This window comes from Mustela nigripes, chromosome X, assembly GCF_022355385.1.
Source record: "Mustela nigripes isolate SB6536 chromosome X, MUSNIG.SB6536, whole genome shotgun sequence".
Lineage (NCBI taxonomy): Eukaryota > Metazoa > Chordata > Mammalia > Carnivora > Mustelidae > Mustela > Mustela nigripes.
The window spans coordinates 12,371,562-12,388,726 of record NC_081575.1 but is presented as its reverse complement, the minus strand read 5'-3'; the positions used below and the strand labels follow the sequence as shown (position 1 = coordinate 12,388,726).

General features: G+C 42.2%; 1 protein-coding gene and 1 non-coding gene across 2 annotated transcripts in view; one reads left to right on the top strand and one right to left on the bottom strand.

Annotated features, from left to right (window-relative positions):
- ATP11C (ATPase phospholipid transporting 11C) overlaps positions 1-17,165 on the bottom strand; it is a 183,926-nt gene that overhangs the window by 136,283 nt on the left and 30,478 nt on the right. The window lies entirely within an intron of this gene.
- Positions 8,824-8,943, top strand: LOC132007975 (U6atac minor spliceosomal RNA). Its single transcript, XR_009401521.1, has one exon. It is a non-coding gene; the product is annotated as a U6atac minor spliceosomal RNA (small nuclear RNA).

Sequence of the window (17,165 nt, the reverse complement as noted above, 5' to 3'; positions counted from 1 at the left end):
ACCGGGCATCTGTGTTCCTCCCTGCCCATGTGCCAGTGACCAGCAGGGTGAGGCTCTGCTGCTGCTGCTGTCCCGAACCCAAGTCCTCCAGGGTCCCTGGTTTCTGGCTTTCTGTATGGCCATGGCCCACGGGTGCTATCAATTATTAAACCGTTCCTGGCGTGCCTGGGTGGCTCAGTAGGTTAAGCTGTGTCTCACTTCAGCTGAGGTCATGATCTCAGGGTCCTGGGATCAAGCCCCGTGTTGGGGGGGGGGGGTCCCTGCTCAGCGGGGAGTTTGCTTCTCCCTTCCCCTCTAACTCCCCTCCCCCGCCCCATTCCTGCTCTTTCTTGCTCTCAAAGAAATAAAATCTTTAAAAACAAACAAACAAACAAAAAACCATTCCTCTACTGGCATTCTTCCATGTCATTGTTTTAAGTGTTTATACTTGGATTTCCTTTTAGCACCTCAAAGGGAAGTTAAGAAATAGCAATTAACATTAATGAGTGGGGATGGGGGCACCTGCCTGGCTCAGTGGGTTAAAGCCTCTGCCTCTGGCTCAGGTCCTTGTCTCAGGGTCCTGGGATCAGGTCATTGTCTCAGGGTGGTCAGATGGAGCCCAGGCACGGCATCATGGGCATTGGGCTCTCTGCTCAGCAGGGAGTCTGCTTCCTCCTCTCTCTCTGCCTACTTGTGATCTCTCTCTCTCTCCCTGTCAAATAAATAAATAAAATCTTTTAAAAAAAATGAGGGGGGGCTCCTGGGTGGCTCAGTTGGTTGAGCATCTGCCTTGGGCTCAGTTCATGATCCCAAAAAAGGTCCTGGAATCGACCCACCCCCCGCGCTTGGTCTCCCTCTGCCTCTGCCTGATGCTCCCCTGCTTGTGCTCTCTCTCCCAGTCCAATAAAGACATTTTTTTAAAAAGACAAAAAATTAATGACCGATACCATTTTAAAAGACACAACTTATCACCTTGGCAAGCACAGGCGGTATCATTTGTGGTGATAACAACCTTTACTTAAGGCAGCAGCCATAGGCTAAATAACACACGGGGCTGAGAAGATCTACAGGTCAATACGGGAGCGATCTCCTTACTTGTGGCTCAGTGAGAACCACTGACCAGGCTGTAGCCCACTGACCGCAAGCTAAACACACCTAATGACAGCCCCGCTGACAGGGTCCCCTGTAGAAGCAATGAAGAAGTTAAAGAACAGACTAGACTCCAGGAAGATAACAGGTAACACACTTCCACAAATAAGCCACATGCCACGGATGCCTTGCAAAAACCCACTGCATTGCAGCTGGGAACATATGATCTTTCTTATCAAGAGGTAACACAGAATGGTAAAAAGAACAGGAGTCATACTTTTCTAGTCAGGCTGCCGGCGTGTGAACCCTAGCTCTATCCCTTGAAAGCTTTATGACCTTACCTTGTTTAACTTCTCTAGGTTTCTGTTTCCCCTGAAAATATGGAGGATTCAGTATATAAGGCACAGACACCTTGGCACAGGGCTTGGCCCTCGGTAATTACCAGTTGTTTCCATGAAACAATAAAAATGGTATGTAGGTAGCCAGAAAAACCCAAAAAGGCCTATTTCACCAATAATGTGGTCAAAAGGGCAAACATTAAGGGAAAAAAAATACAATAAAACCAAATACTGGAAATAGTAGTTACTAACAAAATAAAATCAACTTTTCTTAAATGTGTTAAGGGGAATACTTCAGGAAAAGCAAGCTTGATCATATGATCGAGTATATGATTTCTGCATCAATTTGGAACAGGCCACTGCTCTGAAAGAGCTTTAAGGATCAGCTGCATAGACTCATTCATTCAACAAACACTTACTGAGCATTTACTACACCCTAAGCAATGTTAGGTACTAGAGACAATGATAAATGGTAAAAACGGGTGTATTTAAAATGCGACAATGGGCACAGGGCCCACAGGTGGAAGAGATTCATTCTGGCCCAGGTATGTCCCAGAGAGGATATTCAGGGCACCTTCACAGAAGAAAGGACCTTTGGGTCTGGTCTAGGAGTTCATCAGGGAATGGGGAGAAAGACAACTTCAGAAAGAGGAAGAGCAGCAGCAAACACGGGGAGGTATCCGGCATATGGCAAACCCCTAGAGGCATTGGAGCTACCTGGGAGTCTGCGAATCATCTAGTATGGCCAGAGACAGGGGTACTAGGGAAAGGAGTCATGCGAGGGAGGCTCTGTGGAAGGCCCAAGAAAACCTGAGAGGAATTTCAGCACACTTGGGTTTTAAGCATAGAGATAATCAAGTAGGACAAGACTGATGTTTTTAAAAAGCCCCCTCCTGATGAAGAAATGCAAGAAAATAACTACTTTGAAAGTCACTGTAAGGGTGCTTGGGTGGCTCCACTGGTTAAGTATCTGCCTCTTGGTTTCTGCTCAGGTCGTGATCTCAGGGTCATGAGATTGAGCCCTGCCCTCGGGCTCCACACTGGGCATGGAGTCTGCTTGAGAATTTTTCTCCTTCTGCCCTTGCCCCCACTCGTGCGGCGAGCTCTCTCTCAAAATAAGTAAGTAATTTTTTTTTAAGCCACGATAATAGTTATTTTGGATGGGGAACAGGTTTATGACTGGGATGGGGCACCTGGAGGGACTTCTGGGCTGGCTTCAAGGTTCTTTTTTTCTTTAATCTGGAAGGAGATTTTAAGTATGCTTGCCTTGCAATATTGTATTAAGCTATATATTTGGTTTTTTGGTTTGTTGAATCCTTGCATAATTTTATAATTTAAAAAAGGTAAAAAAGGAACACCCTGTGACACTACAGTCAGAAAAGAGGGAACTAGAAGAGAAGGGAATAAGGTATTACCTCCAGATAAAAAGATGATGACAGTCGGGAAAGGACAGTGGAAGTGATGAGATAAACCTATCTGAGAGACATCTTTTTTTTTTTTTAAGATTTTATTTATTTATTTGACAGAGATCACAAGTAGGCAGAGAGTCAGGCAGAGAGAGGGGAGGAGGAGGCTCCCCGCTGAGCCGAGAGCCCTATTGGGGGCTCAATCCCAGAACCCTGGGATCATGACCTGAGCCGAAGACAGAGGCTTTAACCCACTGAGCCACCCAAGTGCCCCTGAGATACATCTTAAGAGTTGACTGCCCTAGGCTTAGAGAAGAGGTAAGTGAGTTCAGATTTGGACATACTGACACCTTTGGGACTTCAAATACAACTCCCCCCCCTTTTAAGTTTCTGGCTTTCCTTTGCCTCTGGTGCACACCCATTGATAGTAATATTCTATCCCCTATCGCTCATAATTCATTTCGATTCATATTTTCGGCTTTCAAGTAGAAAAGACAGGAGTAGCTCCTGATGCAATGGCAAGACTTGGAAGAAAGGGGGAAGATGGTTAAGAGAGGAAAAAAAATGAAACAAGTCAAAACCAGAGAGGGAGATAAATCATAAAAGACTCTCAATCTTAGGAAACAAACTGAGGGTTACTGAGGGGAGGGGGTGGGGGATGAGGCGGCTGAGTGATGGACACTGGGGAGGGTATGTGTTGTGGTGTGGTGAGCGCTGTGTGTTGTGTGAGACTGATGAATCACAGACCTGTACCTCTGAAACAAATAATGTATGTTCACCCCCACCAAAAAATCTGTTTTCTGAAAGAAAAAAAAAAAAGAAACAGAGAGAGAGAGAGATGTGTGTGAACACATGTAAAGAGGTAGCTCTTTGGTGAAATTAACAACCCGTAATAGTGAAAGACAGAGTAAATGAGTAACATCCCAAGTGAACTATTCTACTAAAACAGAAAAGGTATGTAAGGCAAAGGGTAGTAGGTCAAAGCTTCCCAACCTGACCAACAAATATCAGAGAAGGGAATGCATCATGCAAACATCTTTTTTTTTTTTTTTCACATGTCTGGGACACAGTAGTTATACATACCTCAAGAAGAATTATAAGAGAAACTTGAAGGTGAGATAGGTCAGTGAGAAAATGAAGAGGTATCCCACAGCAAGTCAGAGTACAGGGGAGAAGCAAGTGCTTTTGCTTATGTATAAGCCAAAATGAACCATCCTCACTTGAGAAGAGAGATGGGTATCAGCAACTGTGATTGATTAATTATAGAATGGGCCTAACACTGCTTTGATCACAGAACAGGCACTGACCAAATGCACGAAGAAATGCATAATCATAATAAAACCAAGCTACCATTTACTGGATAAATATCATCGAGCACAATGTAAGCCCTTAGCATGAATTGCCTGGTAGACTCCTAATCGCAAGCCCATAATGGAGATGCCATTATTCACCCCCAGACTGCAGGTAAGAAACTTGCATCCTATCAAGTGGAAAACTCTGGAGAAACAAGACATGAGGGAGACTGCATAGGACGGACCTGGGCAAAAAGGAGCACCTGCTTCATACCCGGTCCAAACAAGGTCACCACGTAGACCACTGCATAGGGATAAGGGGCGAAATCTCTAGCTGCTGACAGTGATTCTGTATGACCTTATCTTCAGCACAGCTCTCCTCTGGCAATATGTGCCAGTGGCAGGCTGTTGGTGGCACTGAGATTTGGGACCCTGGCCAGCTCTCTGTTTCTTTCCATCAGAAATATGACCAACATCTAGCATCAGCAAACGTCAAGATGAATGAGTCTCCGCTAATTCGTACATTACAAACATTAGTGTCAAAATTGGTCAAATTCCATTACAGAATTACAGTTCAGCTATAGTGAATACTAAATACACATGAGCCATTAGGTGGGACTCTGAAATCTCTTCGCTCTATGGAAATTTCTATTCTGGTAGTAGTTGTATGCGATTTGATCTTTATCACACTTTTCCTGGCAGCAGTAAAATTCCATTTCCATCAACTGTTTCCTCTCAGGAAAGAAGTCTCTCAGGAAATATTCAAAACATTGTTCTCAACAAAGTTCTCAAATATGAATCATTTTCAAGTGCCAGAAAGATACTCCTTCCCCCCACTGTTTTGCATCATAATATACTTTCCCTAAAATGACAGTTTTTGGACACATTTGCAAAGAAGAAAAAGGCAGAATAAACTCATTCTTCTCCCGATATGGCTTTGCTCAAGCAGTTTACTTCGCCTCCACTTATCGTCTCCTTTAGATCTGCTCATCCAAGTCCTACCAATTCACTCATTCATTCAACAAATATTTCCTGAGCACCTACTAGGGTTTTTTGGTCTCATAATAGGTGGTAGGGGTTCAAATAAGTGTATTAGGAATTAACCAGGCAGAAATTTGGGGACGGTCATAGTAGGCAGTGGGACCATCATGTGACCTACTGAGAATTTCCTTCAAGAAGTTTCCCAGCAGAGGAGACATTTAAAGCTGACCTTTTAAGGACAAGTAAGAGGAATGAGATGGAAGAAGAAAGGCGTTTATGGAGGCTAACAGGAAGGCCTCTAATTACAGGGGGCACAACAGAGCTGCTGCCTCAGAAATTCATCCTAATGTCTGTGCTGAAGCCATACGTCCAATGGGCTGCACCTGACCAACGAGTGAATACAGCAGCGGTAGGACTCCACTGACCGGGATGATCCAAAGGCTTTTCTGAACCTTCCTTCAGCCGCAGAGCAGCCTAGAAAGCTTCTGCCCAAGCTACTCTCGCTTCTCTTCACTAGGGGTCAGACTTGCATCGCGGACTAATGGCACACCCAGGCTTCCATCTCCCTCCGCGTGGTCTCTCACACAGGTGGTGGTTTCCCTCAATAAAATCCTTGGCAGTTTAATCCTCAAGTTCTGCTTCTCAGAGGACCCAGGCTAACACAGCATTCTCCAGCGCGCCCAGCATGAGGAAACCCTCAGAGGCATGAAAAGTCCTGAGCTGCTCTTGAGGAACCCAAGGCGTGGTACGCGCCTGCAGCGGGCTGCGGGGGTGCGGGAACGGGGGGTGGAGGATAATCCGGGCCAAATCAGAGAAGGCCTTGCGTGTCTGAAGAAATTGGACATGGTCCTCTGAGAGACCGGGAGCCACCAGACGTTTTAAGCAGGGAAAGGGTATGTGTTTTCAAAAGATTGCTCTGTTGGCAGAACGGAGGATGGAGTAGAGGCAGCACACGGAAATCTCTGTGTACACTTCCATTTTGTCTCCTAGCTTGTGGAGTCCTAGTGAGTGGAATCTTATTTTTTGTTGTTGTTTTAATCTCTATGCCCCTGTAATGATTAAAATAGCGTTTAACACAAAGCAGCTACTCAAGATGCCCCGGCAAATCTAACAGACTGGGCCTCACCTTACTGCCCAACATTTTAAATTAAACCACCTTTCAGAAGGTTAATAACCAGCCTTTGAATATTCCTGCTTGGACCCTGGAACTCTGTCTGGCCAATCTAGAAAAAAGAACGTTACATGTACACAGGGTAGAAGCTACTCCCCACTTTATCCTCCGCTAATTAGTTATTTCATGAACTCTCTTTGAAGCCCAGCATCCAATCACATTTGTTGGTCTTAATTGTGAGGACAAAGGTCATTAGATATTTAGTTTCTGAATGTTTACAGGGTCAATGAAGTTTAGAGTCACATCAGGATCAAGGCCCAGAGGTCTTATGCAAAGAACACTGAACAGAAATCAAAACTGCATCGTGGACACTGGTGCAATATTTAATGGTGACCTTTGAAAAAACATATTGCTAGGGTCTATTTTGTTTTCCATCATAAAGGAAGAATAAGACCTACTTTAATTTATAAGGTGAAAATTAAAATTAGAAGATGCGATCAATGTCCTTTGTAAACAGTGTATGTAAAATATTGTATTGTCACTAATTTGTTAGCATGGTAGAGCTCAAGTTAGTTCTCACTCCCTACCCCTCAACCAAACAAACATAAGGGCAGCAGGAGGAGTCTTTAGAGATGATGAATATGTACATTACCCTGATTGTGGTGATGACTGACTGTGTATGTTTGGAACCCATCAAATTGTGTACATTAAATATATATACGGTATTTTGTGTAATGATCACAGTTCAATAAACCTGTTTTTAAAAGACTAACGATTACCAATTCTGATTTACAATAGCACCAAGCAATGGTGTGGTACTATACAAAAACTCTCCAAATACAAAAGATTTTCCATTACTTTCATCTGTCAAACGGCACTTTTAGTTGGAAGGGTACTGCTAGGAAATCAAGTAACAATGAGAATCAGTTCCCAGAAGCAATGGACTGTTGGAGCTGGAGCCGGAATCAGAGCCAACAGCTCTCCTGAGGTCCTGGACACTGAATGGTCATCTGATGATGGCCTGATCCCCTTTAGTAGACTCAGCCATTTTTTCTCATTGTTATCTCCCTGACTTGACTGATGAAAACACAGCTCTTGGGCCCTATTTGTGATAACCAAAACAACCTTACTGAAAAAAGGAATCATTACCTCAAACAGTCGGAAGTGGCTTTTGTAAATTAAAGAAGTGAGTTTCAGTGATTCAGAAATGGTCAGATCTGCATGAGCCAAGGGACTAGAGCTGGCGATCCACAGCTGGTTGCTCATGTAAAATGAAAATGGCATCTCTAGCTCTCCTTGCTGAGACGATCACTTCTAGACTACACAAAGCCCTACAGACGCACAGAAGTGTCCGCATGCTCATTTCCAGAGCCTAAATCATTCAGCTGTACCTTTTAAGCCTTCTAAATTTGCAAAATGATTTAGCAAATTGGTATTGTTTTGATTTAGGGAAGAGGTAGGTTAAAAAGTACAGGAAATCAAGTCCATTTTTATAAAAAGGAACTTGCCCTAGGCTATTTTGGTAAAAGAATCAAATAAACTACAGAAATCAGCCTAAGTCCCATTTGGCATTTTCCAAACCCAAATTATTTCCAGTTATAAAATGCATTGCATGGGAAGAAATTAATAATAATGATAGTAACGGACACCACTATATGGAGTACATTCTATGTGCAAGGCACTTTACAAATATCTTCTGTATTCTTCATAATAACCTGTGCTAACAGTTTACATTTCAGGCTTTTAAAAAAGATTCAGAGGGGGCGCCTGGGTGGCTCAGTGGGTTAAGCCCCTGCCTTTGGCTGAGGTGATGATCTCAGGGTCCTGGGATCAAGCCCCGCATCAGGCTCTCTGCTCAGCAGGGAGCCTGCCTCACACCCCTCCACCCTCTACCCTACCCTCTACCTGCTGCCCTGCCTACTTGTGATCTGTCAAATAAATAAACAGAATATATTTTTTAAAAAGATTTATTTGAGAGAGAGAGCGCGCAAGCATGTGTGTGAGTGGGAGGGAGGAACAGAGGGAGAGAATCCCCAGAAGACTCCCCTGCTCATCGCAGAGCCCAATGCAGGACTTAATCCCAGGACCCCAAGAACAGGACATGAGCCAACCTCAAGAGTTGGATGCCTAACCAACTGAGCCACTCAGGTGCCTCTACGTTTCAGATAAAAAAAAAAAAAAAATGAGTCTCAGGGAGACAAATGTGCCACAAATCAAGTAAATAACAGAGCTGAGATATAAAACCAAGATACCTAAAAGCCCAGATTTTCAAATGGCAATAAAAGGTGGTATAAAAACTTCTCCCTTTCCTAATCTCACTCTCTCTCCCACCCTCCCTTGTCTCTGTCCCCATCCAACACCTACCGCACATACATTCATCACCAGAGCAGCAATGTGATCTATGGGCTGATAGTGGTTTTACCGAACAAACCCACATTTAAGTTCTGACCATAACCATTTATTGCAAGACTTCAATGGTACAAATTACTTCCCATTAAATAAGGTTAAATTCAATAAATGTACTCACAGCCTAGTATAAAGACACTTGCTATATTTGTTGCCTGTCCCCTTGCTCTTTTGAAAGCTTAAAGACCAAGGAAGATGAATTAGAGCAGTCTACCTATATCACATTATAGGTAAGGGTAGAACTTCCCTTAATAAAGGTGGAGGTGGTTCTAGCGACCTATAAAACACACATATGATTAAGGAATTGCCAACAACTTTCTGGCATCTAACTATGACTTTTATCTATAAAATACAAGAGAATAATATATAATGGTCATATGGAATTTAGTCTAGAAATGCAAGGTTGGTTCAACATTCATAACACAAGCAATGCCATTGACAATATCAACAAAGAAAGAAAATCTATACGTTATCTATATAGATGCAGAAAAAGTCCATTTGTTCAATAGCCATTCATGATTTTTAAAAATACTCAGTTAACTAGAAATGAAAAGTAACTTCCTCAGCCTGATAAAAAATATCTATGAAAAAACCTACAGGGACACCTGGGTGGCTCAGTCCTTTAAGACTGCCTTGGCTTGGGTCATGATCCCAGGGTCCTGGGATAGAGTCCCATATTCGGCTCCTTGCTCAGTGGGGAGCCTGCTTCTCCCTCTGCCTGCCGCTTCCTCTTCTTCTGCACACATGCTCTCTGACAAATAAATAAAATCTTTAAAAAAAAGAAAAGAAAAGAAAAACCTATAGCTATCTCATGTTTAATGGTGTTAAGAATGAATGATTTCCGGGACGCCTGGGTGGCTCAGTTGGTTAAGCAGCTACCTCCAGCTCAGGTCATGATCCCAGCGTCCTGGGATCGAGTCCCACATCGGGCTCCTTGCTCAGCAGGAGCCTGCTTCTCCGTCTGCCTCTGCCTTCCACTCTGTCTGCCTGTGCTCACTCTGACAAATAAATAAATAAAATCTTAAAAAAAAAAAAAAGAATGAATGATTTCCTTCTAAGATCAGGAACAACACAGGGCAACCACACTTACCATTTGTTTTGGACATCACACTGGATAGAAGTCCTAGATAATGCAGTAAGGCCCAGAAAGAAATACAGATAGAATTGGAGAGGAAAAATAAAACCGTCTTTACTCACAGAAAACTCAACAATCTAAGTAGAAAATCCAAAAGAACCTACGAAAAACTACTAGATCTAGTAAGTGACATTACCAAGGTTGGAAAACAGGAGATCACGATATGAAACAGAATTTTGTTTTTATACACAGCAGTGAATAAATGAGGACTGCAATTTTTAAAAGCACCATTTGCTAATATAGGAGCAATAAAAGATGCAATACTCCCAAGATCAATATAACAAAGTAGTATAGGATTTATATGTTGAAAACTAAGAAAAACATTATTGATGAGAGCCATCAAGATACAAGTAGTCAGAGTTACATGTTCACGGATCAGAGGACTCAATATTATCAATATTACCATTCTCTCCCAAACTCATCTATGGATGCCTATCAACTCCAAATAGGCATTCAACTCAACACTCAATAAAATCCAAGCAACCTTCTTTATTAAGAAATGTACAGGGTGATTCTAAAAGTTATATGGAAAAACAAATAATCTAGGACACACCCAAAGCAATTTTGAAAGAGGAAAAAGTTGGAGGACTCAAGCCCACTGATTTTAAGAATTTTACTACTAAGCTACAACTATTCAAAACCATGTGATATTGGCAAAAGAATAAACACATAGATCAATGAAGCAGAACAGACAGTCCAGAAATTGGTCCACCCATATACAGTCAATTGGTTTTTGACAAAAATGCCAACTTGATTCAATAGACAAAGGACAATCTTTTAGTCTCAATAAATAATGATGGAACAATGGGGTATGTTTGTATTTCAGTGAACCTCAACCTGAAGCTCCTCTATACATACAACTTGAAATTGATCATAGACTGAAATGTAAACCCTGAAGCTAAAAAACTTCTAGAAAAAAAAAAGAAGCAAATATTTATGATCTTACATCTGGTAATTATGCATAGGACAGAAGAAACATGAACCATAAAAGAAAAAATTGATCATCTGAATTTCATCAAAATTCAAAATTTCTGCTCTTTGAAAGACAGAAAGAAAATAAAAAAGAAAACATACAAGCCACAGACTGGGAAAAACATTTGGAAAACAAATGTGATAAAGGGCTGATAACCAGAATATATAAAGAACCCTTAAAACTGTATTTTTAAGAAATTACCCAATTAAAAAAAAGTTAATAGACCCTTGCTCTAAATCATTAGTCATTAGGGAAAAAATGTGGAATAAAATTACAAAAAGATATCACTAGCTATCTACTAGAATGTCTAAAATTGAAAAAGACAGTAACAATGGTGTCAAGGATGTGGAGCAACTAGAACCTCATACTGCTGGTAGGAATCAGTAAGAGTACAGTTTGGCAATTCCTTATAAAGTTAAAAACACACTTATTCTAAAACCCAGGCATCCCTTGGTATTTACCTAAGAGAAATAAAGACATGTATCTGCACAGAAACCTGAATATAAATGTTTACAGCAACTTCATTCATAATAAAAAAATTAAATTATCCCAACATCCACCATGGTAAGTGGAGAAAGAAATTTTGATATATTCATATAATGGAATTCTACTCAGTAACAAAAGGCAGCTAACTATGGATAAACGCAACAATAAATACAACATGGATAACTCCAAAGCATTATGTTAGGCGCACCTGGGTGGGTGGCTCAGTCGGTTAAGCGTCCCACTCTTGATTTCAGCTCAAGTCATGATTCCGGGGTCATGGGATCGAGCCCCCTGTTGGGCTCCTTGCTCAGCAGGGAATCTACTTGGGACCTTCTCATTCCCTCTGCCCCTCCCCTCACTCAGACTCACTCATTCTCTAAAATAAATAAGGGATGCCTGGGTGGCTTGGCCATTAAGCGTCTGCCTTCAGCCCAGGTCATGATTCCAGGGTCCTGGGATCGAGCCCCACGGTCAGTCTTCCATGTCTTTGTCCTTTAATCATGATTCTTAAACTTATGATCAAAACTCTGCACTTTTCATTCTGATGAGTGTTAGGTCTCTGCCTAAAAACACATGGCTAGTTCTGAGGTGGTATGCATTTTTGTTGTTTTTCTGAGGCATTATCTCTGCTTCTCCCTCTCCCACTCCCCCTGCTTCTGTCCCCTCCCTCGCTGTGTCCCTCTCTATCAAATAAATAAAATCTTTAAATAAATAAATAAAATCTTTTTAAAAGTAGCATTATGTTATGTGAAATAAGCAATCTCAACGACTACACATTTTGATTCCATTTATATGAAATTCTAGAAATGACACAACTATTATAGAGACAGAAATAAGAGCAGTAGTTTGCCATATAGGGAGGGGGTCAACTATGAAGGAGCATGAGGGAGTATTTTGGGTGACAGAAACTTCTATTATCTTTATTCCAGTGGTGGCACAACCTATAGAATTTTGCCAAAATTTATACATTTGTAAATACTTACAAAGGGTGAATTTCACTCTATGCAAATAATGCCTCAGAAAAACAGAACAAAGACATGGAAGACTGACCAGGATCGTGACAGTTTTGTGTGTGTCTCTTTCACGGCTCATTGATGGCACTCTGTAAAAAGGGGCTCAGGTAGGAAGGTGATAAATGCATCACTTAGGATCAAAATACCCCGTCTGATATTTATTTGAAACAAATCAACTTAAGGTGGGGCGCCTGTGTGGCTCAGTGGGTTAAAGCCTCTGCCTTCGGCTCAGGTCAGAATCCCGGTGTCCTGGGATCGAGCCCCACATCGGGCTGTCTGCTCCGATAGAATGTTTTAGACTCACAGTAGAAGCTTATCTTGGCAGCGAAGGCTGCAGGGTGTGAGAAGGTGAAGGGTTGCCCCAAACCCCCAAAAGGGCCCTTAGCCCTGTTTGGCAGGCTCTTCGGCGACAGTCTCCGGCAAGTGTCTAACAGCGGATGAGGCGGCATGCAAGTCCTGGGTTTGCAGGGAGCTCTTGTCAAAACAGTGGTAGGAGTCTTGTAAGTAGCATTCTCAGAGCCCAAGACAGACCTAAACTGGAAAATAAACTACAGGAGACTTGCCTTCATTCCTCCGCTCATCTGTTCATCCAATAACTATTTCCTGGCTGCCCGTTGTGGCACAGGCTGTGGGAAGGCTGAAGACAGAGCTCGATTCCTGGTCTAGGGTAGCTTGCGACCTGCTGGTGGGCATGAACCAGTGGTACTGGCTCCAACAGCAGTCGACAGGCCAGAGGGCGCCTTCGTGGAAGGGGAGATCTACAGTTCTGATTTATTCCTCCTTGTACACCATTTTCTACCAGCTCTCAGTGCCCCAGAGTTCACCAAGAAGACAAGACTGGCAGTCATTCCAGGCAGCAGGAACAGCACGTATGGCAGAAAGGTAAGCAAGAATGATACAGCCAGGAAACCACACGAGGCTCTGGGGCACTGAGAGTCTGGTGAAAATGCTGTCTGATGAGACAAGACGGGTGGGCAGGAACCAGAAAGGCTGAGGTTCTGTGAACTGTGCCGAAGAGTCAGAGGTCAGTTTAAAGGGGAGACAGTGTGAAGCCTATTAACAGAGGAGTAACAAACCAAGATTTGCATTCAGAAACAGGACTCGAAGAAGGGCAAGTCAAGGATAGGCAGAGGCAGAAGGCGGAAGCCGAGGAATTCCCCCTCTTTCTTTTTTTGGTAGTTGAAAAGCTGGTGGTGGACCAGAAAGATGGTGTTAATTGAGGCAGCAGAAAGAGGCCCTTCACAAACCAAACCTTCAGTCATGCAGAAGAAATGACCCATTCTACCCATGGTACATCTCTAGCTAGCAATCGTTGATTGCTTATTTTTCTATTCCCAGTAGATTAACATTTCCCTAAGGACAGGAATGGTGATAAACACACACAAACACACATACTTCTAGTGCTTGGCTAACAAGAGATGTTTAGTAACTTCCTTGGCTGACTGAATGAATGAGTAAATGAATGAATGAATGAAGTGAGTCTCGGGCCCAAGAAAACCACAAGAGAGCTGTTATAAAATGCCTCTGATGGGTTATTTTGGAAGTTGATAAGCTACCCATTACATGGAAAGTAAACTGGGTATCTCTGGAAGTCTCTTCCAATGTGAAGATTTTAGGACTCAAGGCCACTCCCTTGTGAAAGTAACAAAAGGCTGAAAAGGGGCTAGGTGAGATGTCCTAAAGAAAGCTAAAAAATTGGTCCCATGAAAAATGTCAAGGGGTGAGTTTATAATACCAGGAAATAATTAAAACAGCTAAAAGCTGACAGATTTTTGGGAAAAGCCTGGGTGGCTCAGTCAGCTAAATGTCCGTTTTGGCTCAAGGTCATGATCTTGGGCTCCTGGTTCAGCAGGGAGTCCACTTCTCCCTCTCCCTCTGCACTTCCCTCCAACTCGTTTCTCTCGCAACATAAGTAATAATCTTAAACTAAAATAAAATGAAATAAAAGCTGACAAATTTTTTTATGAAGGCCCTAGAGAAAGAAAACAACTTATTGTCATAATTAAGCTTCTGAAGGCAAGAAGTGTGGTATACATCAGGCCCCTCCATATTACAGGAAGGGATTATCAGGTACTCAGAGTGTAAACCCCAGAAGATCTAGAAGGAAACTGAAGTAGGCAAGAGTGCATAATTAGAATAGGAGAGTAGGCAACAATAGGCAGAGGTCCACAGAGGTGAGCAGGGACCACCAGGATACTGAGCAAGGGAGAAAGCAGACAGATGACAACAGGGAAAATCTGGTAAAAAAAAAAAAAATTAGTCATGGGGCACCGGGGTGGCTCAGTGGGTTAAAGCCTCTGCCTTCGGCTTGGGTCATGATCCCAGGGTCCTGGGATTGAGCCCCATACGGACTCTCTGCTCGGCAGGGAGCCTGCTTCCTCCTCTCTCTCTCTGCCTGCCTCTGCCTACTTGTGATCTCTGTCAAATAAATAAAATCTTAAAAAAAAAAAAACAATTAGCATCAACATCACTACCTATGGTCAGCAAAGTCCCAATGACAGGCATGGGTCTAGGCAAAGCTCAGGTTTCCAAAAGGCCTGGCTAAAAGAAAGCATATTCCTACCCTGGGGTACCAAGCACTGTAACCAGGTAAGGACTTCACAGGAATGAAATAGAACAGGGCCCAGTGTCTGGCACAGAAATACAAATCCAGTCTTAATCACAAGGAACTAACCAAGAGAAGTCTTACAAAAACCTAAGCACACAAAGTCAGAATGAGACTAGGCGACATGCTGACCTGCTGAGCTAAGCAACTTAAGGTTCCTGAAATTCTCCCCAGCTCACCACTGGCTGGGGCCCAAAGCCTGGTTCAGGGCTGAGCTGTCTCAACTCTGTCCATTGGAGAGCTGTGAAGACACGAAAGTCATCAGGGCTCACGTCCTCCCAACGCCAGACAGCATGAGGCAAGGCCATGGGCAGAAAGAATACCAATGAAACAGTGTGTCACATGGGAGAGAGCGAGAAAGAGTAATACAGAATTTTGATTATGGAGATCTCTTCTCTATTTTTTCCACCTACCACCATACTTCCCTAATCCAGAATACATTTCTTAAAAAGCTCTATGGCCTATAGCTATTACTCATTAATCTATTCATTATTATATTTGTGGCTATACCTAGAAAAAAATAACTACTAGGCATCAGTTCCTTGGTGAAGACCCATGCCCCCAACTGCATATACAACATTTATTGGGAAGATCAGATTCCCACTACACTTTTTTCCTAATGTACCATATCATAGTCATGGTTGTTCATGAACGTATAATTGATAACATATAATAGCAGCCCATATTGCTACTCCTATTTCCCATTCTGAAGCACAGACTTACACAAAATTACACAATGAACTAGTGGCAGAGCCCGCCTTACAACCCAGATGCCTTTGCTCCTTCCATGTTTGCCATGTCAACAAATCTGGTAGAGACGCCAGTCATCAGGAAGCAGAATTGAGTTAAGTGCGTTCACTTGTAATTTTTAACCCTTCCCACTGAGCTCACACATGGCCCAACATAAAATCTTTTTCCATCTGCACAGACATTCTCTGATACACTGACAGAATGGAAATCCACTAGAGGTTACACAATTCAGATTATCCAACTCGAAAGCAAGAGAAAGCCTCAAGCAACACCATCTGATTATGAGATTTTGCTGCTTTGGAGAATTAATCAAATTCATCCTAGAGGCTCATCTGCTGCGTGACACACTCATTCCTTGATATTGACACTCCCTAACAAATTTCAACACAAGATGTGCTGGTGACTTCTTTTCCTGGTACTTTCTGATCTTCATCTGTTACTATGACTAGAATTTGAAGAAACGTAAATAAGCAGGAGGTTGTTTGATCCCTAATATCTATATAATCCTTTATATTTATGTGAAAAGCTAGGGAGATAGAAAGGGTCTCATTTACAGGAATACTTTTCACTGTTACTTCTGAATATAAAACAAATGAAAAGAGAAGGTGAGGAAGTCTAATAACTGGCAAATCATGAATAATTGAATTGATGTAACATTTGAAGACCGTGACTTAAATTATTTAACAATATTCAACTGTAATCAAATAGAATTTTGTTGAAAAACTTGTCATATTTAGAAAAGCTAAACAAATATACACGGCCCACCAAAAACTTAATCTTGACCACCTTTTGTTACCTACAAAATATAGGCTGTTCCTTACGTATGGTTTATTCCTCCAATGAGTAGGCCTTGAATAAAAAAAACCCTAAAATTCACCTAAAAACACATTTTCTTTAACGCACAATAACTTCTGTTGAATAAATAAGTGAAATGAACCACATTCATTTCCAGAATCACAGAGGTAAGAAAATCAATAAAAATCTCTATTGAAAAAGGAGTAACCTGGGGTGCCTGGGTGGCTCAGTAGGTTAAGCGTCTGCCTTCGGCTCAGGTCATGATCCCCTGATCAACCCCGTGTTGGGTTCTCTGCTCAGCAGGAAACCTGCTTCCCCCCACCTCTCTTTCTTCCTGCCTCTCTGCCTACTTGTGATCTCTGTCTGTCAAATAAATGAATAAAATCTTAAAAAAAAAAAAAAAAGTTACTTGACAGTGAAGAAACTTGACAAATACTATCCCAGCCCGGTGATCAAGTTCATACTGTCAGAGTTAAGTCATACTGATACTATACATGGTAGATAAGATGCAATGAGACCAGCCATAACCCACATCTTACCTTGAGGGAAATATCAGACAAACCTTAACTGAGGGATATTCTACAAAATCCCTAATCAGGACTCTTCAAACTGTCAATGACATCAAAACCAAGGGAAGTGTGAGAAACTGTCACAGCCGACAGGAGCCTAAGCAGTTGTGCTGATTACATATAATATGGTATCATAGAGGTGATCCTGGAACAGAGAAAGGATATTAGGCACAGGCTAAAGAGATGAGAACAAAGTATGGACTTGAGATAATACCAATATTGGTTCATTAACTGCAA